Source organism: Rhinopithecus bieti, unplaced genomic scaffold (assembly GCF_001698545.2).
Source record: "Rhinopithecus bieti isolate Rb0 unplaced genomic scaffold, ASM169854v2 scaffold_21022, whole genome shotgun sequence".
Lineage (NCBI taxonomy): Eukaryota > Metazoa > Chordata > Mammalia > Primates > Cercopithecidae > Rhinopithecus > Rhinopithecus bieti.
Genome location: NW_016810401.1, coordinates 1,300,712 through 1,324,431, shown reverse-complemented (window position 1 = coordinate 1,324,431; position 23,720 = coordinate 1,300,712). Strand labels below are relative to the sequence as shown.

General features: G+C 44.9%; 1 pseudogene; it reads right to left on the bottom strand.

Annotated features, from left to right (window-relative positions):
- Window positions 1–842: 842 nt before the first annotated feature.
- Window positions 843–8,622, bottom strand: LOC108542059 (homeobox protein NANOG-like; annotated as a pseudogene).
- Window positions 8,623–23,720: the final 15,098 nt, after the last annotated feature.

Here is a 23,720-nt window from a genome sequence, read left to right as displayed (position 1 = left end):
TTGGTAGAGACGGTGTTTCGCCATGTTGGCCAGGCTGGTCTCGAACTCCTGACCTCGTGTGATCCACCCAGCTCAGCCTCCCAAAGTGCTGGGATTATAGGCATGAGCCACCTTGCCCAGCCACTTACTCAATTCTATCCATTTTTTGAGGCAGGGGACTCACTGCTGCCCAGGCTGGAGTGAGCCCTCCAGTACTCAAGCGATATTCCTGCCTCCCAAGTAGCTGGGACTACCATGGGCCTCCACGTTCAGCTTTTTCTGTTTACTTCTAAGATAGCCGTCTTCTCAGCTAATTTTCTCCCTTACCCCAACCAAAAACTTAACAAAGATTTTGTTTAAGCTGTATTTTACTGATTGAAACACTAGGAGAATTCAGGCCAAAGTCAACTAAAGGAAAAATGGTTGTTTTATTCATTAGTACTTAAACCAGCCAAAGTAGTACTGATGTCATAATGCAGCAAACACAAGACCTCTTTCCACAAATATTAGCATAATCAACAAAATAGGGGCTATAGTAACACAGAGCCAAAAAGGGCTGAGGAAATCAATGAAGTATGTTACAGCTTAACCCTTCACCCTTCGCCTCAATAAGGTTTTTATTTTATTTTATTTTATTTTATTTTGACATGGAGTCTGGCTCTGCCATCCAGGCTGGATTGCTGTGGCACCATCTGGGCTCAGCCTCCTGAGTAGCTGGGATTACATGGTCCTGCCACCACGCCCAGCTAATCTTTGTATTTTAGTAGAGACAGGGTTTCACCATGTTGGCCAGACTGGTCTCGAACTGCTAACCGGAGGTGATCTGCCTCCCTTGGCCTCCCAAAGAGCTGGGATTACAGGCATGAGCCACCGCGCCCGGCCTCAGTAGAGTTTTTTAAAAAATAAGCAAAGCCTCCCAATTCCAAACAATAGGAATATATTTTCATCACACCAATTTGTACTTTTATTTCTTATTCTTTTTTCTTTACCTTATTCTTGAGGTTAGATTCTAAACCCTAAAGGTACCCAAACTAGTATTAGATCTAGTTATCTAGAGCCAGAGACAGCTAGTATCAAGTTGTCTTTAGCAGCCAAGGTTATTAAAATGCCTTTTCTCCAGGAAGATCCAATAGGAAAAAAAAAAAAAAGAAACCTCTCTGATTAGGCTCCAACCATACTCCACCCTCCATCAAATTGACTGGATAGGCATAATAGAACCCAGAACATGTGGTTTCCAAACAAGAAAACTTCTATCAGGGAGGGGAGGAGGGGAGAGGAAGGTTCAGCCAGTGCCCAGATTGAAATTGAGTAATATCAATTTCACTCATCTTCACACATCTTCAGGTTGCATGTTCGTGGAGTAGTTTAGGGATAAATCCATGGTTTGTGAAGTACCACAATACCTCGTCGTCTACTGTATTACATTAAGGCCTTCCCCAGCAGCTTCCAAGGCAGCCTCCAAGTCACTGGCAGGAGAATTTGGCTGGAACTGCAAGCAGAACTGCAGAGATTCCTCTCCACAGTTATACATAGGAAGGGACTGTTCCAGGCCTGATTTTTCCAGGACTGGGTGCACCAGGTCTGAGCGTTCCAGGAGTGGTTGCTCCAGGACTGGATGTTCTGGGTCTGGTTGCTCCAGGATGAATTGTTCCAGGTCTGGTTGCTCCACGTCGGAAGGTTCCCAGTCGGGTTCACCAGGCATCCCTGGTGCAGGAAGAGTAGAGGCTGGGGTAGGCAGGTGGTGAGGCCTTCTGAAAGAGAAGGAGGGATTGACAGAAAGGGTACAAGGACAACCAATGTCTGTGACTGGAGTTGTGTGTTTCAGGGATGGACAAGATTGAAAGATCACTGAAAGGAAAGAACAGAATAAAGTTTCCTGTTACCTGAGTCACACCATTGCTATTCTTTGGCCAGTTGTTTTTCTGCCACCTCTTAGATTTCATTCTCTAGTTCTGGAACCAGGCCTTCACCTGCAGGAAAAAGTGACAGAAATTATAAAATATTAGTAATACAGATGTTCCTTGAATCAAAGAATATTACTAACTTTTATTCCTGGCAAGGAGCCATGTCTCACACCTGTAATGCCAACACTTGGGGAAGCCAAGGTGGGCGAGTTGCTTAAGCCCAGGAGTTCGGGCCAGCCTCACCAAAATGGTGAAACCCGGTCTCTACAAAAATTTTAAAAATTAGTCCGACATACTTGGTGGCTCACGCCTGTAATCCCAGCACTTTGGGAGGCCTACGTGGGTGGATCACGAGGTCAGGAGATCGAGATCATCCTGGCTAACACGGTGAAACTCTGTCTCTACTAACTATACAAAAAAAAAAAAAAATTAGCCGGGCATGGTGGCGGGCGCCTGTAGTCCCAGCTACTCAGCAGGCTGAGGCAAGATAATGGCCTGAACCCGGGAGGCGGAGCTTGCAGTAAGCCGAGATTGCACCGCTGCACTCCAGTCTGGGCGACAAAGCCAGACTCTGTCTCAAAAAAAAAAAAATTAGCCCGGAATAATGGTGTGTGCCTGTGGTCCCAGTTACTTAGGCACAGAGATGGAAGGATCACTTGCACCTGGGAGGTGGAGGGTGCAGTGAGCCAAGATTGCACAGCTGCATTCCAGCCTGGGCAACAGAGAAAGACTGTCTTAAAAAAAAAGAAGAAGAAAAAAGAGAAATAACCATTTTCAAAAAAAAAAAAAAAAAAAGGTTAAAAACAAAAGAAACTGGAGGCTGCTGGCAGAAAGAAAAAAAGGAAAAGAAGAGACAGTTTTATTTTAATGAGAACCAGTGTAAGTTAGGAATTCTCCTAACCCGAAAAGTGGAGTTACGTTTTTTTTTTTTTTTTTTGAGACGGAGTCTTGCCCTTTTGCCCAGGCTAGAGTGGAGTGGCAAGATCTCGGCTCACTGCAAGATCTCGGCTCACTGCAACCTCTGCCTCCTGGGTTCAAACAATTCTCCTGCCTCAGCCTCCTGAGTAGTTGAGATTACAGGCAGCCACCACCACACCCAGCAATTTTTTGTATTTTTAGTAGAGACGGGGGTTTCATCATGTTGGCCAGGCTGGTTTTGAACTCCTGACCTCAGGTGATCTGCCTGCCTTGGCCTCCCAAAGTGCTGGGATTACAGGTGTGAACCACCATGCGCAGTCCATAATTCTTTTTGATTAAGAGAATGTTGGAAAGATTTTCACAATATTGGTCTGTGCAAGAAAAGAAACTGGTTAAGTTATATCACATTCACATAATAGATATTTAATGAAAGAAAGAGGTGAAGAACCTTCCGATGTGGAGCAACCAGACCTGGAACAATTCATCCTGGAGCAACCAGACCAAGAACATCCAGTCCTGGAGCAACCACTCCTGGAACGCTCAGACCTGGTGCACCCAGTCCTGGAAAAATCAGGCCTGGAACAGTCCCTTCCTATGTATAACTGTGGAGAGGAATCTCTGCAGTTCTGCTTGCAGTTCCAGCCAAATTCTCCTGCCAGTGACTTGGAGGCTGCCTTGGAAGCTGCTGGGGAAGGCCTTAATGTAATACAGTAGACGACGAGGTATTGTGGTACTCCACAAACCATGGATTTATCCCTAAACTACTCCACGAACATGCAACCTGAAGATGTGTGAAGATGAGTGAAATTGATATTACTCAATTTCAATCTGGGCACTGGCTGAACCTTCCTCTCTCCTTCTCCCCTCCCTGATAGAAGTTTTCTTGTTTGGAAACCACATGTTCTGGGTTCCATTATGCCTATCCAGTCAATTTGATGGAGGGTGGAGTATGGTTGGAGCCTAACCAGAGAGGTTTCTTTTTTTTTTCCTATTGGATCTTCCCTGAGAAAAGGCATTTTAATAACCTTGGCTGCTAAGGACAACTTGATAGAAGCTGTCTCTGGCTATAGATAACTGGATCTAATACTAGTTTGGATATCTTTAGGGCTTAGAATCTAACCTCAAGAATAAGAAATAAAAGTACAAATTGGTGTGATGAAGATATATTCCTATTGTTTGGGATTGGGAGGCGTTGCTCATTTTTTAAAAAACTGTTGAGGTCAGGCATGGTGGCTCATGCCTGTAACAAAGCACTTTGGGAGGCCAAGGGAGGCGGATCACCTCAGGTTAGGAGTTCGAGACCAGTCTGGCCAACATGGTGAAACCCTGTCTCTACTAAAATACAAAAATCAACTGGGCGTGGTGGCAGGACCATGTAATCCCAGCTACTTGGGAGGCTGAGGCAGTGAGCCCAGATGGTGCCACAGCAATCCAGCCCGGATGACAGAGCCAGACTCCATCTCAAAATAAAATAAAATAAAATAAAAACTCTATTAAGGTGAAAGGCGAAGGGTTAAGCTGTAACATACATCATCTTCATACTTTAAATTATTTGCAAGAGAGGGTGTGCTAACACATACCACACATATCTGTGTGCATCCACAGAGATCTTAGCCATGCAAATTAGTCTAATTTTTGTTCACCTTATTGCAATGACAAAACAAGCCTACCTGTTTGTAGCTAAGGTTCAGGATGTTGGAAAGTTCTTGCATCTGCTGGAGGCTGAGGTATTTCTGTCTCTGAAATCTATCATTGAGTACACACAGCTGGGCAGAAGAGAACACAGTTCTGGCCTTCTGTTTCTCGACCAGGACCTTGTCTTCCTTTTTTGTGGCACTATTCTCTGCAGAAGTGGATTGTTTGCCTTTGGGACTGGTGGAAGAATCAGGGCTGTCCTGAATAAGCAGATCCGTGGAGGAAGGAAGAGGAGAGACTGTTGGGAACAAATAAAAGGATGCTCTCCTCTAAAACTTTCTTCAAATATTAAAATATCCTGTTAAAAAAATTGTTTTCAAAGTACTTTGATAATTCCCACAACCCGAGATCTAGGTAATAAGCACCTTCTTATTTAATTATTTATTTATTTAGAGACAAAGTCTGGCTCTGACGCCCAGGCTGGAGTGCAGTGGGGGTGATCTTGGCTCACTGCAACCTCCCCTTCCCAGGTTCAAGAGATTCTCGCCAGGCATGGTGGCTCACACCTGTCATTCCAGCACTTTGGGAGGCCAAGGCAGGTGGATCACCTGAGGTCAGGAGTCCAAGAGCAGCCTGACCAACATGGAGAAACCCCGTATCTACTAAAAATACAAATTAGCCGGGTGTGGTGACACATGCCTGTAATCCCAGCTACTCTGGAGGCTGAGGCAGGAGAATCGCTTGAACCTGGGAGGTGGAGGCTGCGGTGAGCCGAGATCGTGCCATTGCACTCCAGCCTGGGTAACAACAGCAAAACTCTGTCTCAAAAAAAAAAAAAAAAACAGAGAGAGAGATTCTCGTAGCAGAGACAGGGTTTCACCATGTTGAGCAGGCTGGTCCTCAACTCCTGACCTCAAGTGATCCAGTCGCCTTGGCATCCCATAGTGCAGGGATTACAGGCATAATACACTGCACCTGGCCATAGCACCTTTTTTTTTTTTTTTTTTGAGACAAAGTCTCACTCTGTTGCCCAAGCTGGAGTGCAGTGGCGCAATCTCAGCTGGCTGTAACCTCCACTTCCCGGGTTCAAGCGATTCTCCTGCCTCGGCCTCCCGAGTAGCTGGGACTACAGGCTTGCACCACTGTATCTGGCTAATTTGTTTGTATTTTTAGTAGAGACATGGTTTCACTATGTTGGTCTGGCTGGTCTTGAACTCCTGACCTCGTGATCTGCCCACCTAGGCCTCCCAAAGTGCTGGGATTACAGGCGTGAGCCACCGCACCCAGCCCATGGTAAGCATCTTTTTTTTTTTTTTTGAGACGGAATCTCACTCTGTCGCTCAGACTGGAATACAGTGGTGCAATCTCAGCTCCCTGAACCTCTGCCTCTGGGATTCAAGCAATTTTCTTGCCTCAGCCTCCTGAGTAGCTGGGACTATTCGTGCACACTGCCACGCCTGGCTAATTTTTTGTATTTTAGTTGAGATGGGGGGGGGGGTTTCACCGTGTTGCCCAGGCTGGTCTTGAACTCCTGAACTCAGGTAATCTGCTCACCTCAGCCTCCCAAAGTGCTAGGATTGCAAGTGTGAGCCACCATGCCCGGCCGATAAGCACCTTCTTAACCAACCCTGGACACTTCAGCAAACTTTCTACCATATTGATCCAAGAAGTCTTATTGGTATTTTGCACATAGTGGACCGAGTTGGGAGAGATCTGTAACGGCATGGCCAATATCATTGCTAAGCAGGGATACCACTTTTTGCTTAAACTGATGCTCAAAAGCCCACACACTGGCTGTTAATCAGTCAGAATAGAGATCCACCAATTCCCCCCTATTGCATCTCACCTTAAATCACTTTCTGTTTATGATCTTCATTGCCACCTACGTGATTTTTTAAATGACATGAATCTGGGGATCCTATATAACCAGCATCTCAGCTGGGCGTGGTGGCTCACACCTGTAATCCCAGCACTTTGGAAGGTGGAGGCGGGCAGATCACTTGAGGTCAGGAGTTCAAGACCAGCGTGGCCAACATGGTGAACTCCCAGCTCTACTACAAATTACAAAAATTAACCAGGAGTGGTGGCACGAGCCTGTAATCCCAGCTACTAGGAAGGCTGAGGCAGGAGAATCACTTGAACCGTGGAGGCGGGGATTGCAGTGAGCCAATGTTGCACCACTGCACTCCAGCCTGGGCAACAGAATGAGACTGTTGTCTCAAAAAATAAAAACTAAAGCCAGCAACTCACTGCCCAGCTCTCAATGCTAGAACCAGCAGGATATGTGAATTTTGAAAGGCTTCTGTTTCAATCCAGGATTTTCCTTTACTAGCTCTCTGACCTCATCTCCAAAATTATTCCTTCATTTATTAAAATGAGGTAACCAGTTAAAATGGTCTAGCACAGGGCCTGGCATATACTGATTTTGTAACTGGAAATTAATTTTCTATGCTACCTGGTTTCAGTTGTCACCTAAATATTTATTTGGTCTGCGGTGACCCCAGTGTTCAACTCTCAATTCTACCCTGCAGTCACAGAACAAATGAACAAGCTCTAAAACAGCAAAAATTCACAGTCTCCTGCTTCTTGCAAGTAGACCTGAAAAGCAAAGGAAGTCTTCAACTATTGATTAGAATTGGGGGAAATATTAAATAGTAGCTAGCTATCCAAACTGACACTTGAAGTGTGCTAAAGAAAATATGCTCATTCCCAAACCCAGCACTGTATTTTTAACATTTGAAATTATAAAGGCAAGAACATTAACACGAAGTTTAGAAAAACTGAGTGAATAGCCTGGTCCAGTGGCTCAATAGCTCTAATCCCAGCTGGAGGAGTGCTTGAGGTCAGGAGTTCGAGGCCAGCTTGGGCTACCAAGTGAGACCCCATCTCTACAAAAAGAATTTTTAAATTAGCTGGGCACAGTGAAGCACGCCTCTCTTCCTAGTACTTGGTAGGCTGAGGCAAGAGGATCACTGACTCCAGGGTTGAGGCTGCAGTGATCCATGATCACACCATTGCACTCCAGCCTGGGTGGCAGAGCAAGTCCCTGATTCTAAAAAAGAGAAAAGCAGGGTGACATTCAAATCTAAGGCTCAAATATAGCAATCATGTTTACTTATTCCTTCTCCACAACCTACTCTTTGCAACAGTAGTCATAATGTAACTGCACTTTTTAAGCTATTTTACAGTGTCAGGGTTACCAATGGCCTTCTTGGTAAAGTTGGTTCATTCTTAAGTTTTGAAAACTACCGAAAATTGATTTTCAAAAAAGTGGTAGCGGCTTAATGAGTATCCCAAGTATCCACCACCCCTTGCAGCTACCAGTCAGAAGCCTGAGTACTAGCACAGGTTTTGGAGGCAAACTGGACTTCTAGCTATGTTCTGTTTGACTGTCAGTAGATTAAACTTTCTGGAATTATCTTTACTGTAAAGTTGGGTCAACACTTCCCAGGTCTTAGGAGAAGTAAACATGGGAGGTGCTCCCAAACTCAGAGCTGCCCAGTAACATCCACAAGTACCCAGAGAATGGAGAAGAGCCAGCCGTTAGTGACATAGAAAGAATTACACAAATTATATATTAATTACAGAAATCTCGTCGTGATCTGCCATACCATTTTGGCAAAACAAAACATCATGCTTGTCCCTGAGCTATGATGTTAGGTCTTCTGGTTAATTAGCGGTAACATCTTCTATAGCTGTGTGTCCAGTGCTATGTGAAGGTGTACACATCACCTTCATTTAACTTTGTTTCCACCATGCCTAAGCCCATAGGTTCTCAAATTTACTACACACTGTTCAACTGCCAAATTCTGTGTCCTTCAACTCAGTGCACACTCCTGAGACCTGAGACACAGTTAAAAGGGCAGGTGCCACTAAGTTACAATTGAAATGGGTTTTTTTTCCAGAGGATTAGTTGATATGAACACTTGCTTATAGTAACAGGGTATTGTTCAAGAGGGAAATGATCTCTTAACCCTCTCTACTTCCCTTTTCTCTTAAGGAACTTGGCCTTTCAAGGATAAATTTCTTTCTTACCAGTCTCTGTGTGAGGCATCTCAGCAGAAGACATTTGCAAGGATGGATGCTTTTCTTCAGACCCACAAACCACAGGTGTAGGTGACCAGTCTTTACAGTCGGATGCTTCGGAGCAAGGCAGGTTTTATGGACAAGCTGGATTCACACTCATGTCATTATTGGAGAAGAGTAGGAAAAATTTAAGAGGTGGACTGGAAAAAAGGCTAAGATGGCTTTAAGACATTTTTCTGGAAGATCTTAGAGAAATATGACCTCCAGGAGTGAAAGTATCAAGAAGTTGGGAGGAAGTGAGTCGCCTTCACAGCAACAGGAGGCAACCAGCTCAGTCCAGCAAAATGTTAAAAGCCTGGAGTCTCTAGATTTATAAAGAAAGCTCTATCACCCTTAGACCCACCCTTAGCCTCCTGGGGGCACACCCCCCACCCTTGTGAATTCTCAGTTAATCCCGTCTACCAGTCTCACCAAGGCCATTGTAATGCAAAAGTAGCTGCGGAGTAACCCAGACTAGGTTGGGCACTAGAAAACTGGACAACAGAACCTGAAGACAAACCCAGCAATAAATACTTCTAGGTTCACCACGTTTCCAACTTTTAAATCAGGAATGATGATATTGTCATGTCTTTCAATATTACCTCGTGCCCATCTAGTGTGTTTGGGGGATTTTTTTGAGGTGGGAGGGAGGTGTGTTTTCCAAAGGAATAAAGTTTTTAGAGTTGGGTTCCAGCACTAACATTTACGGTCATAAATAGTCTAAAGTGGCCGGGTGCGGGGGCTCACGCCTGTATTCCCAGAACTTTGAAAGGCCAAGGTGGGCGGATCATTAGGTCAGGAGATGGAGATCATCCTGGCTAACATGGTGAAACCCCGTCTGTACTAAAAATACAAAAAATTAGTCGAGCATGGTGGCATTCACCTGTAGTCCCAGCTACTCAGGAGGCTGAGGCAGGAGAACCACTTGAAGCCAGGAAGTAAAGGTTGCAGTGAGCTGAGATCATGACACTGCACTCCAGCCTGGGTGACAGAGTGAGACTCTGTCTCAAAAAAAAAAGTCTAAAGTTTTCCATTGTCCTTTCTATTCCCAAACCCAACATTCAAGACACCTGGCCAGGTACGGAGGTTCACGCCTGTAATATCAGCACTTTGGGAGGCCGAGGTAGGTGAATCACCTGAGGTCAGGAGTTCAAGATCAGCCTGGCCAACATGGTGCAACCTCATTTCTAATAAAACACACAAAAAAATTAACTGGACTGTAGTGGTGGGTGCCTGTAATCCCAGCTACTCAGGAGGCTGAGGCAGGAGAATTGCTTGAACCCAGGAGGCGGAGGTTGCAGTCAGCCAAGATCGTGCCACTGCACTCCAGTCCGGATGACAGAGTGAGAGCCTGTCTCAAAAAAAAAAAAAAGAGAGAGAGAGAGAGAAAAGAAAAAGAAACCTAAGATTTCTTTCTCTTTTCCAATCTCCCACCCAGAAAACTAAACTCTTAGCAAGTCTCAATTATGTAATTTTTGAAGACACAACTCTGACTCATTCTCCTCTGCACTCTGCCCCTAAGGTCTGTACCCGGAGCAGTTGACTTTGCTCCCACACAAGCTGACTTTTGTCATGCAAAGACTCCAACTGTTGAGAGTAAAAGTATTGCTGGGTGAGAAGCAAGGAGATGAAATGTGGCGTCATCTTTTTTCTTCTCAGACCTCCATTCTGGAGAAGAGTCAGAACAGGGTCATCGGGGAGCAGGTAAGTGGAACTAGGTAGATCATGCTTCAGGCAGGCAGTCCATGTCTCATTAGAAATAGGGTGATTTATTTAAAAAAGGGAAAAACGTGCCCTCCTGTCTTTCTTAATTAGCACAGTTTGGTAAGTGGGGGCTGTCAAGGCCATCAAGACTCACCAAGGCTGAGCTTGCCCGCAGCTCTCCAAAGGGCAGGTACCAGAAGCTTTGTTCTTTGCTGAAGGGGGACTTTGCATAAAAGTCTGAGCTGAATTCCCCCATCCCCCTCTCCGTTTCCCATTGTGTCTAAGGTAAGAGTCTAGGGAGTGAAAGACCAAAGGGAAGGGGCTTGTGGCTGGAAGGCCGAATTACTACGTTCTTTGCCAAGGAAAGCCATTTGAATACAGTTGAGGTTTAGGAAGCTGTCTGACTTCAGATTTGTTGGAACAGGCTGGCGTAAGGATGTGTTAAAATAAGCCAGCAATTTAGTAGAGTAGATCAAAATAGACCAAAAAGACAATTATAATCTTGTGTGATAAGTACTGAAAAAAGTGCACTGGATGCTAAGAGAGTACAAATAATAGAGGTTGGGGTGGGGGAGGGATGGGCAGGGAAGACTGGACAATCTTCAGTGATCTGAGAAGGAAAAATGTGGAGAGAAGGGAATTCCACAAAATTAACCTTTTGGGTAAAGGCACCAGAGAAAATGATGGATTCCAATACTGTTGTTTAGCAGGACTCAAAGGCAGGGGTGCAACAGGAGGGAGTTGTGGGAGAGAACACCGCAACTAACACTTAGTGGGCAGATTACTATCAGAGTCTTGTGAACCAGAACGACTCCATCTTAAATAGGAGCTGGGGAAAATGAGGCTGAAACCTACTGGGCTGCATTCCTAGATGGTGAAGGCATTCTAAATCACAGGATGAGACAGGAGGTCAGCACAAAATACAGATCATAAAGACCTTGCTGATAAAACAGGTTGCAATAAAGGAGCCAGCCAAAACCTACCGAAACCAAAATGGCAGAGAGAGTAACCTCTGTTCATCCTCATTACTACACTTCCATCAGTGCCACGACAGTTTAGGAATGCCAAGTCAACCTAAGGAAGTTATCCTATATGGTCTGAAAAGGGGAGGCATGAATAATCCACCCCTTGTTTAGCGTATCATCAAGTAATAACCATAAAAAAGGGGGACCAAGCAACCAGGCTCATGCCTGTAATCCCAGCACTTTGGGAGGTCAAGGCGGGTGGATCATCTGAGGTCAGGAGTTCGAGACCAGCCTGACCAATATGATGGAACCCTGTCTCTACCAAAACTACAAAAATTAGCTGGGCGTGGTGGCGCACACCTGTAATCCCATCAGGAGGCTGAAGCAGGAGAATCACTTGAACCTGGGAGGCAGAGGTTGCAGTGAGCAGAAATCACGCCCCTGCACTCCAGCCTGGGCAACAAGAGCGAAACTCCGTCTCAAAAATAAAATTTAAAAAAGGTGGGGGGAAACCAGGTCAGGCACGGTAGCTCACGCCTATAATCCCAGCACTTTGGGAGGCCGAGGTGTATCACCTGAGGTCAGGAGTTCGAGACCAGCCTGACCAACATGGAGAAACCCATCTCTACTAAAAATACAAAATTAGCCGGGTGTGGTGGTGCATACCTATAATCCCAGCTACTCGGGAGGCTGAGGCAGGAGTGTCGCTTTAACTGGGGAGGCAGAGGTTGGAGTGAGCTGAGATCACACCATTGCACCCCAGCCTAGGCAACAAGAGCAAAACTCAGTCTTAAAAAAAAAAAAAAAAAAAAGACAACCAGCAATGCTCTGAGCTGCTCTGTCTATGGAGTAACCTTTCTTTTATTCCTTTACTTTCTTAATTTTGCTTTATTTTCTTAAGTTGCTTTCACTTTGCCTTGCAGACTTCCCCTGAATTCTTTCTTGCGCTAGATCCAAGAACCCCGTCTTGGGGTCTGGATTGGGATCCTTTTCCTGTAACATTAATATGCATGAGGCACTGTCTTGTCCATATTGTAGCCATCTTAATTATATCTAGCCCAGGGCCTGATACTTGTGTGTGTATATATTTGATCATGTTGGTTTATATGGAGATGGAGATGTCAAATTGGTCATTGGAAATTAGAGTCCAGAGACCTGAGAAGTAATAGGTGACCACAGGTAGAAAAAGACTGTACGCTTTAAATTAAGTCTTTTCTAATTAGTCTATATTCTCCTGGTATTTCTTTTCTTTTCTTTTCTTTTCTTTTCTTTTTTTTTTTTTTTTTTTTTTTTTTTGAGACAGAGTCTTGCTCTAAGCCCAGGCTAGAGTACAGTGGCACGATCTCAGCTCATTGCAACCTCCACCTCCCAGGTCCAAGCGATTCTCCTGCCTCAGCCTCCTGAGTAGCTGGGATTACAGGTGCCCACAACCATGCCCGGCTAATTTTTTTGTATTTTTAGTAGACATGGGGTTTCACTATCTTGGCGAAGCTGGTCTCAAACTCCTGACCTCGTGATCCACCCGCCTCGACCTCCCAAAGTGCTGTGATTATAAGTGTGAGCCACCACGTCTGGCCTCTCCTGGTATTTCTCCTACTATCTCGGCTCACTGCAACCTCCACCTCCCGGGTTCAAGCGATTCTCCTGCCTCAGCCTCCAGAGCATCTGGGACTACAGGCATGCGTCACCACACCCAGCTAATTTTTGTACTTTTAGTAGAGACAGGTTTCACCATGTTGGCCAGGATGGTCTCGATCTCTTGCCCTTGTGATCCACTAGCCTCGGCCTCCCAAAGTGCTAGGATTACAGGCATGAGCCACTGTGCCCGGCCAGTCCAAAATCTTAAAGTCATCTTTGTCAACTATGCCTTCAAAATATATCTAGAATTCAATGGCATCTTTCTTGTAATTTTATTTCTTTCATATGCTTCTGTTTTCCACTGTTGAGTGAGTTTTTGATCATCACATGAACAAAAGGGTTTGGTGAACCAGCGGAGTGTCAAAAAATGATTATGCTTTTTAAAAACATGCATTTCTTTATTTCTTTTATTACTGCTTGTATCACAGGACTGCCGGGGTGGAGATGACCTGTTTCTCTTGCCAAAAGGGTAGGTTCCCATTTGGCATGTGTGCCAACCCAAGCTGCAGTTGACCTTTCCTAAGTGCTATAATGAAGAATCAAGTGGAGGATAGGGAGGGGGACACTTCATTAAGGAGGTCATATTAAAGCTAGGTAGATTTCTGGAGGAAGAACCAGAGAGAAAACATTGGTGGCAAAAGCCCTGATTCTGGAGATTTCCTGCCTTCTTCCCGGATCATTGAGGGGCCAACTTAATGGTGCTATAGGAGAACCCAAGGAGACAAAGACAGAGTATAAAGTACAGGGCTAGAGGAAGGATTCTGTGATTCAGCAGTTTGACTTGTGGCTGAATGAGAAAAAGCCAAAGGAAGATTTTGATCTAAGGAGTATCTTGATACCACCATCTTTAAAAAACAACAACAAAAAATCATTCTAACCGATACATTGGGACTAGATTATAGGAGGGCATGGGTGCCAACAGAGATGACAGTTGGGAGACTTTTTGAATAACTCAAGTGATAGGATTTGGATAGGGCAATAGGTAGCCTTGGAGATGATTAGAAAAGGTCAAGTGCAGCTTGGGTTGACATACATGCCAAGTATGAACCTACCCTTTGGCCAGGTGACACAGGTAAGTAATATACATTCTGTCTATGTATCTATCTATGTACCTACCCATCTATCTACCTACCTATCTGATTTATCTCCCTACTATCACTGGAATATAAGCTCTGTGAGGGCAATTATTTTCATTTTTTGCCTGTTTTATTTATTGCCTTGTCTGCAACCCTGGAAGAGTATGTATGGTTCATTCACCAGCATCCTCAGCACCACCTGGGAGCTTGTTCGAGATGCTGATTGATGGGCTTCACCACTGAATAGGAATCTTTGGTGGTAGGGACCAGGAATCTGTGTTTTAAAGTTCTCCCTGTGAGGCGGAGCTTGCAGTGAGCTGAGATCTGGCCACTGCACTCCAGTTCGGGCTACAGAGCGAGACTCCACCTCAAAAAAAAATAAAATAAAATAAAATAAATAAATAAAGTTCACCCTGTGATTTTTATTTTTTCATGACAGCCTACCATTGAAACCAGGTGATTTTTCTGAATGCTATTGAATACTCTGAATACTAAGAACTACTCTTCTAGAGAGAATCAGGCAAAAAGTAGAAAATCATTGTTTGTTGATGAAGGAAGGGGCATAAATGAGAACTAAGATTTGTAAACAAATCGAGGGTAGGAGTCATTTCCTTACATTTAAATATTGAACTGCACATCAACGTGATATGCAAAATAACTCTTGAAAACAACAATGCTCTTTGCCTCAGGTCCCCTACACTGACAATTCAATGAGCCTTGAACAATGAGTCTTTAATTTACAACAGTCATCCTTCCTCTGGGAGGTAGAGTTACTCTCCAATTACCAATGATGGAAAGAGGAACACCACAGCTACTGAAACTACTTAGTTTAGAAATAACAAATGGAATTATATGGCATATTCTTCACTTATTTTGCCTATTATACCTATAAAAACACAAGCATACTTTTTCCCCTAAAAGAACCATTTTATTATGAAAAAATTTAGCTAGCTGTGGTGCTTCACGCCAGTAGTCCCCGCACTTTGGGATACTAAAGCAAGACGACTGCTTTGAGCTCAGGCATTTGAGGCCAGCCTGGGCAACAAAGAAAAACACTGCCTCAAAAAAAAAAAAAAATCATTAGCTGGGCTAGGCGGCACATGCCTGTGGTCCCACCTACTTGAGAGGCTGAGGTGGGAAGATCCTTTGAGCCCAGAAGGTCAAGGCTTCAGTGAGCCCTGATTGCTTCACTGCACTCCAGCTTCAGTGACAGCCTGACCTTGTCTCAAAAAAAAAAAAAAAAAAAAAGGGCCGTCCAGGCATGGTGGCGCACGCCTGTAATCCCAGCTACTCAGGAGGCTGAGGAAGGAGAATCCCTTGAACCTGGGAGGTGGAGGTTGCAGTGAGCGAAATCGCGCCACTGCACTCCACCCTGTGAGAATGGAAAAAAAAAAAAAATGCTGGGGGAGGTAGCTCAGGCCTATACTCCCAGCAGTTTGGGAGGCTGATGCAGACAATTGCTTGAATCTGGGAGGCGGGGGTTGCAGTGAGCTGAGATTGCACCACTGCACTCCAGCCTGGGCGACAGAGCAAGACTCCATCTTAAAAAAAAAAGAAAGAAAGAAAAGAAAAATTTCACACTTACATAGTGAACAATATAATAAATCTTAACATATGTATCTATCATCTAGTTTAATTAACTTGCTCATGGCTGTTTCATTAATGACCTTACCATGAGAAGAAATTTTGAAGCTGAATAAAAGATTCAACTAACAGAAAAATATGTGAGACACCACCAACTCCTTTTTCCACGATGAGCATCTCTTATTGGGCTAGGCATCACTGAGACCTATGGAATGAGATCTCTGTAGGTGGGCCCAGAAATCTGTCCTTTACGAATCTCTGATTTTTGTTTGTATGTTTACTTTTCTTTTTTCCTGCCCCATGATGTAGAGCTTGAAAGAATCTCTGATTTTTGCATATACTAAATTAGAGAAGCACTGCTCAAACTATGAAAGAACACATTCCTCCATATATCACAGCCTTGAGCCCGACACATCACATCCCCCCATATGCCTCCACTTCCTGGGCCCAACACAAACACATTCCTCCATACATCACAGCCTTGAGCCCAACACATCACATTCCCCCATATGCCTCCACTTCACTTCCTGGGCCCGACACAAACACATTCCTCCATATATCTCAACTTTAGAAAAAAAACAACACCTGGAGAAGCTCCGATAAGGTTACAACCGTTTGTAAAAGCGCAGGAACCAATAAGAAGGCTGCTAAAAGTATAACTTAAAATGTAAACCAATTGTAATGCTGTAACCTAGAGAAATGCCTTGTTCCTCTGTAACCTGACAAGTCCTGTTTACCTCGAGCTATAAAAAGCAAGTGCACGCATTGTTCAGGGCCCTCTTGTATGTTGTAGAACGGAGGGACCAAGTTCGAACTTGCATTAAAGATCCTTGCCACTTGGCTTTGACTCTGGACTCTGGTGGTCTTCTTCGGGGAATAAACGGTCTGGGCATAACAACTACAGTGCTTGGCAGCATGAAAAAAAAAATTACCAATTTATCAAATTAATGAATCATTTCCAATAGCTAAAACATTGACATTCAGAAAATTGCACAGCGTACTGTTAATGCCCAGGAGCCGGTTCTTCCGCCGAAGGAAGACCCACCAGAGGGTCCAGAGTCACAAGCCCAAGCCGGCAAGGATCGTTTAATGCAAAGCTTCGAACTTGGCCGTCCCTCCGCTTCTACAACCATACAAGAGCGGGCCCCAAATGATGCCCATGTTTTGGCCCGCTTGTTTATAGCCCGATGCATACAGATATGCTAAGGCTTATGTAAGGTTTACAGACGGTACAAAGAATTTCTTTTTGGTTTGCAGCCATTACAACTGGGCTAATTGGTTAATATTCTAAGTTATACAATAACAGTTTCTTATTGTTTCCCGCGCATTTAATAAAAACTACAAACGGTCTGGTGACCTTATCAGGGGCTTCTCTAGGCTGGGTGTTTCTAGGATGTTTTGGGGATGTGGTTGTGTTGGGCTCAGGAAGTTTGCGCAACAAATAGAGGAATGCTGTTTGCTACTGGGCCCCAGGGGCTAAGATTATATGGCAGGACACCGGTAATTAGAACAGAACAGAAGCGAGGACAGAGATTTTCACAACGTTTGCTCCTTTCAGCCGTCTGCGAGCTATACGATAACCTAATCGCGTTAGTCTTGGCCGTCGATCTTTAACTAGGCTCAGGGCGCCCCACCCGGGCTGTCATGGTGGCCGCCCGCCGGCTGGGTTTGGCCTGTGGACTTCATTTCTGCCTTTTAGTTTCTTTCATCTGATCTCTTTCAGTACAATAACTTTTTTTCTTTTTTTTTTTTTTTTTTTTTGAGGATGAAGTTCTTGCTCCTATTGTTGCTCCTATTGTCCAGGCTGGAGTGCCATGGCACGATCTTGGCTCACAGCAACTTCCCTCTCCTGGATTCAAGTGATTCTCCTGCCTCAGCGTCCCAAGTAGCTGGGACTACTGGTGCCTGCCACCACACGCGGCTAATTTTTGTATTTTTAGTAGAGACGGGGTTTTGCCATGTTGGCCAGGATGGTCTGGAATTCCTGACCTCGTGATCTGCCCTCCTCAGCCTCCCAAAGTGCTGGAATTACAGGCGCCAGTGCTCCCAGCCCTGTTTTTTGTTTGTTTTTTTTGTTGTTGTTGTTTCGTTTTTTTTAGACGAACTCTCACTCTGTTGACCAGGCTAGAGTGCAGTGGCACAGTCTTGGCTCACGGCAACCTCTGCCTCCCGGGTTCAAGCAATTCTCCTGCCTCAGCCTCTCAAGTAGCTGAGATTACAGGTTTACGCCACCATGCCCAGCTAATTTTTGTATTTTTAGTGGAGACGGGGTTTCACCATGTTGGCTAGGCTGGGCTCAAACTGTTGACCTCAGGTGATCCACCCACCTTAGCCTCCCACAGGGCTTGATTACAGGCATAAGCCACCACTCCTAGCTAAGAAAGCATTTGTTAAGGGTACTAGTTTTTTGGTTTTTTTTTTAATTTGAATTGAGAAACAACCTCCATATGGTGAACAAGTCTGAAGTAAATATTGTTTTTTTGAGACAGCCTCACTCATCACCCAAGATGGAGTGCAGTGGCTGGATCTCGGCTCGCTGCAGCCTCTGCCTCCTGGGTTCAAGTGATTCTCCATCCTCAGCCTCCCAAATAGCTGGGATTACAGGTGTGCGCCACTATGCTGAGCTAATTTTAGTATTTGTAGTAGAGATGGGGTTTCGCCATGTTGGCCAGGCTGGTCTTGAACCCCTGATCTCAAGTGATCCGCCTGCCTCGGCCTCCCAAAGTGCTGGGATTACAGGTGTGAGCCACCGCACCCAGCCCAGGCTGATAATTTTTAAAATAAGCTCTTTATTTTAGATTGACAGATAAATTAAGAAGATGGTACACACAATTCTCATACTCCTCATACCTTGTTCTGTCATTGTTAATATTTACATAGGCATCGTACATTTGTCACAATTAATTAATCAATATTAATCAATATTGACTAATCAATATTAATCTTTTTGTTTTTGAGACGGAGTCTTGCTCTGTTGCCAGACTGAAGCGCAGTGGTGCGATCTACGCTCAACTGCAACCTGACTTCCTGGTTCAAGCGATTTTCCTGTCTCAGCCTGCCGAATACCTGGGATTACAGGCATGTGCCACCACGCCCAGCTCATTTTGCTGTTGTTGTTGAGGCGGAGTCTAGCTCTGTTGCCCAGGCAGGAGTACAATGGCTCAATCTCAGCTCACTGCAACCTCCCCCTCCTGGATTCAAGGGATTCTCCTGCTTCAGCCTCCTGAGTAGCTGGGATGACAGGCACCTGCCACCACGCCCAGCTAATTTTTGTAATTTTAGTAGAGACAGGGTTTCACTGTGTTGGCCAGGCTGGTCTTGAACTCCTGACCTCATGATCCACCTGCCTCAGCCTCCCAAAGTGCAGGCCTTACAAGCATGAGCCACCACGTCTGGCCTTTTTTTTTTTTTTTTTTTTTGAGACCCAGCTAATTTTTGTATTATTAGTAGAGACAGGGTTTCTCCATGTTGGCCAGGATGGTCTCGATCTCCTGACCTCGTGATCCATCCGCCTCGGCCTCCTAAAGTGCTGGGATTACAGGCGTGAGCCACCCTGCATGGCCTCAGTAGTAATCTTGATGGAATTCTGTTATCAATATTGGTTAATATTGATTAATCAGCTTTTTTTTTTTTGAGACAGAGTCTTGCTTTGTTGCCCAAGCTGGAGTGCAGCGGTGTGATCTTGGCTCACTGTAACCTCCACCTCCTGGGTTCAAGCGATTCTCCTGCCTCAGCCATGATATTTGTTGTTGTTGTTGTTGTTGTTTCTTTTTTAAAAATTTTATTTATTTATTTATTTATTTTTGAGATGGAGTTTTGCTCTTGTTGCCCAGACTGGAGTGCAATGGCACGATCTGGGCTCACTGCAACCTCTGCCTCCCGGGTTCAAGTTATTCTGCCTCAGCCTCCCAAGTAGCTGGGATTACAGGCATGTGCCACCACGTTTGGCTAATTTTCTATTTTTAGTAGAGACGGGGTTTCTCCATGTTGGTCAGAATGTCTTGAACTCCCGACCTCAGGTGATCCACCTCCCTCGGCCTCCCAAGGTGCTGGGATTATAGGTGTGAGCCACCATGCCCAGCCTGTTGTTTCTTATTTTTTTGGAGATGTCACTCTGAGGCCCAGGCTGGAGTGCAGTGGTGCCATTTTGGGTCACTGCAACCTCCACCTTCCAGGTTCAAATGACCCCCTTGTCTCTGCCTCCCTAGTAGCTGGGATTACAGGCAGGAGCCACAACATCTGGCTAATTTTTTGCATTTTTAGTAGAGATAAGGTTTCACCATGTTGTCCAGGCTGGTCTTGAACTCTTGGGCTCAAGTGTTCCTCCTGCTTTGCCCTTCCAAAGTGTTGGGATTACAGGCATGAGCCACTGTGCCTGGCCTAAAACCTTGTTCTTATATTTTTATGTATTTATTTTTTGAGACAGAGTTTCGCTCTTGTTGCCCAGGCTGGAGTACAGTGGTGTGATCTTGGCTCACTGCAACCTCTACCTCCCTGGTTCAAGCGATTCTCCTGCCTTAGCCTCCCAAGCAGCTGGGATTACAGGCACCCGCCAGCACGCCTGGTTTTTTTTTTTTTTTTTTTTTTTGCATTTTCAGTAGAGATGTAGTTTCGCTATGTTGGGCAGGCTGGCCTTGAACTCCTGACCTCAGCTGATCCACCCCGCTTGGCCTCCCAAAGTGCTGAGATTACAGGCGTGAGCCATGGCACCCGGCCTCTGTTTTTGTTTTTGAGACAGGGCCTTGCTCTGTCATCCAGTCTGGAGTGCAACTTTTTTTTTTTTTGCAGAGTTGAGGTCTTGCTAGGTTTTCCAGGCTGTCTGAAACTCCTGGCCTCAAGCTGAGGCAGACGTTAAAATAATAATAATAAGTACTGCATTTATTCACTCCAAGAAAAGTAAGAGCTAAGGCCTAGAATGTGGCAAGGCAAGGGTTAAAAAGAAAAGAAGAACAAGTTTTCCTCTGTTAGCAGCTCACTTCAAGGGCAGTTATAAGATAACACTGTCCAAAAAGCCAAGGCCAAAGGAATGAACTCCAGATAACACTGCCTTCCACGGCAAGGTTGAGGGAAAAAAAGAAAGACAAATTCTTTTTTTTTTTTTCCAAGACGAAGTCTTGCTGTGTCACCCAGGCTGGAGTGCAGTGGCACAATCTCGGCTCACTGCAAGCTCCACCTCCCGGGTTCACGCCATTCTCCTGCCTCAGCCTCCCGAGTAGCTGGGACTACAGGTGCCCGCCACCATGCCCAGCTAATTTATTTGTATTTTTAGTAGAGACAGGGATTTCACCACGTTAGCCCAGATGGTCTGGATCTCCTGACCTCGTGATCCACCCGCCTTGGCCTCCGAAAGTGCTGGGATTACAGGCGTGAGCCACCGCGCCCGGTCGAGAAAGACAAATTCTGTTTACTGACGCTCCTTTCCTTGGTCTCTTAAGCATGACTATGTTTTACAAATGTCTGTATTTAGCCAGTTCTTGTTTTCCTTTCCACATATCTACAAGACCACCAGCTAAAGGCCATAAGTTATACACTATATGATTAACTGCATTTGTTTTGCTTTTGTAAGCCTATGTATAAAAACTCCCGCTCTGTCTTTGTTCAAGGCTCAGCTTTTTGGACTTGAATCCACTGAGCCGGTGTGTACCTTAAATGAAAAATCCTCTTTTATTCACCTGTAGTGGTCTCTCTATTCCTCAGTTTGCCGCAACAAAGTGATCCTCCTGCCTAGGCCTCCCAAAGTATTGTGAATACAGGTGTGAGCCTCCATGTCTGGGCTAGAAATGTTTAAAATAGGAATTATCCATGGTTCCAAGTAAATTCTCAAATCCTTAAATGTGCTGTGCTCTAATCTGTCTTTATTCCTACTAGTGTTACTCAGAACTGTAAGGCATTGGGAATTGATTTTTTTCCATTTTTTTTTTTAGATGGAGTCTCTATCTGTCACCAGGCTGGAGTACAGTGGCAGGATCTCGGCTTACTGCAACCTCCAACTCCCTGATCCAAGTGATTCTTCTGCCTTAGTCTCCCGAGTAGCTGGGATTACAGGCATGTGCCACCATGCCCAGCTAATTTTTGTATTTTTATTAGCGACAGGGTTTCACCATGTTGGCCAGGAAGGTCTCAATCTCCTGACTTCGTGATCCGCCCATCTTGGCCTCCCAAAGTGCTAGGATTATGACCCTGAGCCACCCCGCCTGGCCCAATTTCCATATTAATACATTCATTTTACTTGAGAAAGATATTTAACTATGTTTTTATTTTTTTCTGGTAAGATGTTAGCAAGAGTACAAATATACACCCACAGTATATACTTTAACCATCTAAAAATCTTTAAAACTGGCCGGGTGGGGTGGCTCATGCCTGTAATCCTAGCAGTTTGGGAGGCCTAGGTGGGTAGATCACTTGACGTTAGGAGTTCAAGACCAGCCTGGCCAACATGGTGAAACTCTGTCTCTACTAAAAATATAAAAATTTGCTAGGCATGGTGGCAGGTGCCTGTAGTCCCAGCTACTTGGAAGGCTGAGGCAGGAGAGTCGCTTGACCTGCGGTCAGGAGTTCAAGACCAGCCTGGCCAACATTGTGAAACCCTGCCTCTACTAAAAATACAAAAATTAGCCGAGTGGCGTGTGCCTGTAATCCCAGCTCTTGGGAGGCTGAGGCTGGAGAATCGCTTGAATTCGGGAGGCGGATGTTACCGTGAGCCGAGATTGCGCCACTGCACTACTGTCTGGGTGACAAAGCGAGACTCCATATCAAAAAAAAAAGAAAAGAAAAAGTATTATTCAGCTTTAGAAAACAAGATCTTGCCATTCACAGCAGCATGGAGGATATCATGATAATTGAAATAAGCCAGACAGAAAAAAAAAAATTACATGATCTCTCTCATATATGAGATATAGGAACAGTCAAATACATCAGCCTCCTGAGTAGCTGGGATTACAGGTGCATGCCACCATACTCGCCTAATTTTTTTTTTCTTTGTACCCAGAACTTTCCTGGCATCAGTGAGTTTTAAAATTTTTTGGCAGAGCTTAGGTCTCATTAAGTTGGCTGGGCTACCGTTCGTCTTTTCACAGACATTTAGATTGTTTCCGTATCTTGGCTATTGTGAATAATGCCGCAATGAATACGGGATGCAGTTATTTTTACAAGGTGCTGGTTTCATTTCCTTTGGATATATACCCAGAAGTGGATCACAGGGTAGTTCTGTTTTAATTTTTTGAGGAATCTCCATACTGCTTTCCATAATGGCTGCACCAATTTACATTCCCACCAATGTAAACACTTCCTCTTTTCTCCACTTAGCACCAACACTTGATTTGGGTGGCTGGAAAGTCCAAGACCAAGGCCCCAGCAAATTCACTGTCTGGGGATGGCATGCTTCCTGGTTCACAGGTATCTGTATTCTTGCTGCATCCTCACAAGAAAAAAATCCAGGAGAGAGCTCTCTGTTGTCTCTCTCTTTTTTTTTTTTTTTGAGATGGAGTTTTGCTCTGTCACCCAGGCTGGAGTGCAATGGCGTGATCTCGGCTCACTGCAACTTCCACCTCCCAGGTTCAAGCCATTCTCCTGCCTCAACCTCCCAGGTAGCTGGAACTACAGGCATGCGCCAGCACGCCCGGCTAATTTTTTTTGTATTTTAGGAGAGATGGGTTTCACAATGCTGGCCAGGCAGGTCTCAAATTCCTGACCTCAAGTGATCTGCCCACCTCGGCCTCCCAAAGTGCTAGGATTACAGACATGAGCCACCGCACCCGGCTTAGTGTCTCTTTTTTTTTCTGAGACGAAGTCTTGCTCTGTAGCCCAGGCTGGAGTGCAGTGGCATGATCTCGGCTCAATGCAACCTCCGCCTCCTGGGTTCAAGAGATTCTCCTGCCTCAGCCTCCAGATCACCTGGAATTACAGGCACGCGCCGTTGCACCCAGCTAATTTTTTGTATTTTTAGTAGAGACATGGTTTTCCACCATGTTGGCCCGGCTGGTCTTGAACTCCTGACCTCAGGTAATCCACCTGCCTCGGCCTCTCAAAGTGTTAGGATTACAGACTTGAGCCATGGAGCCTGGACCTGGTGTCTCTTTTAGAAGTATACTAATCTCATTTATGAGACATCACTCTTATTACCTAATCACATTCCAAAGGTCCTATATCCTATTACCATCACATTGGGGTTTAGGATTTCAACATATTAATATTGAGGGGGTAGAAACATTCAATTTGCAACAATAATTTTTTTAATTTTTTTTTTTTTTTTT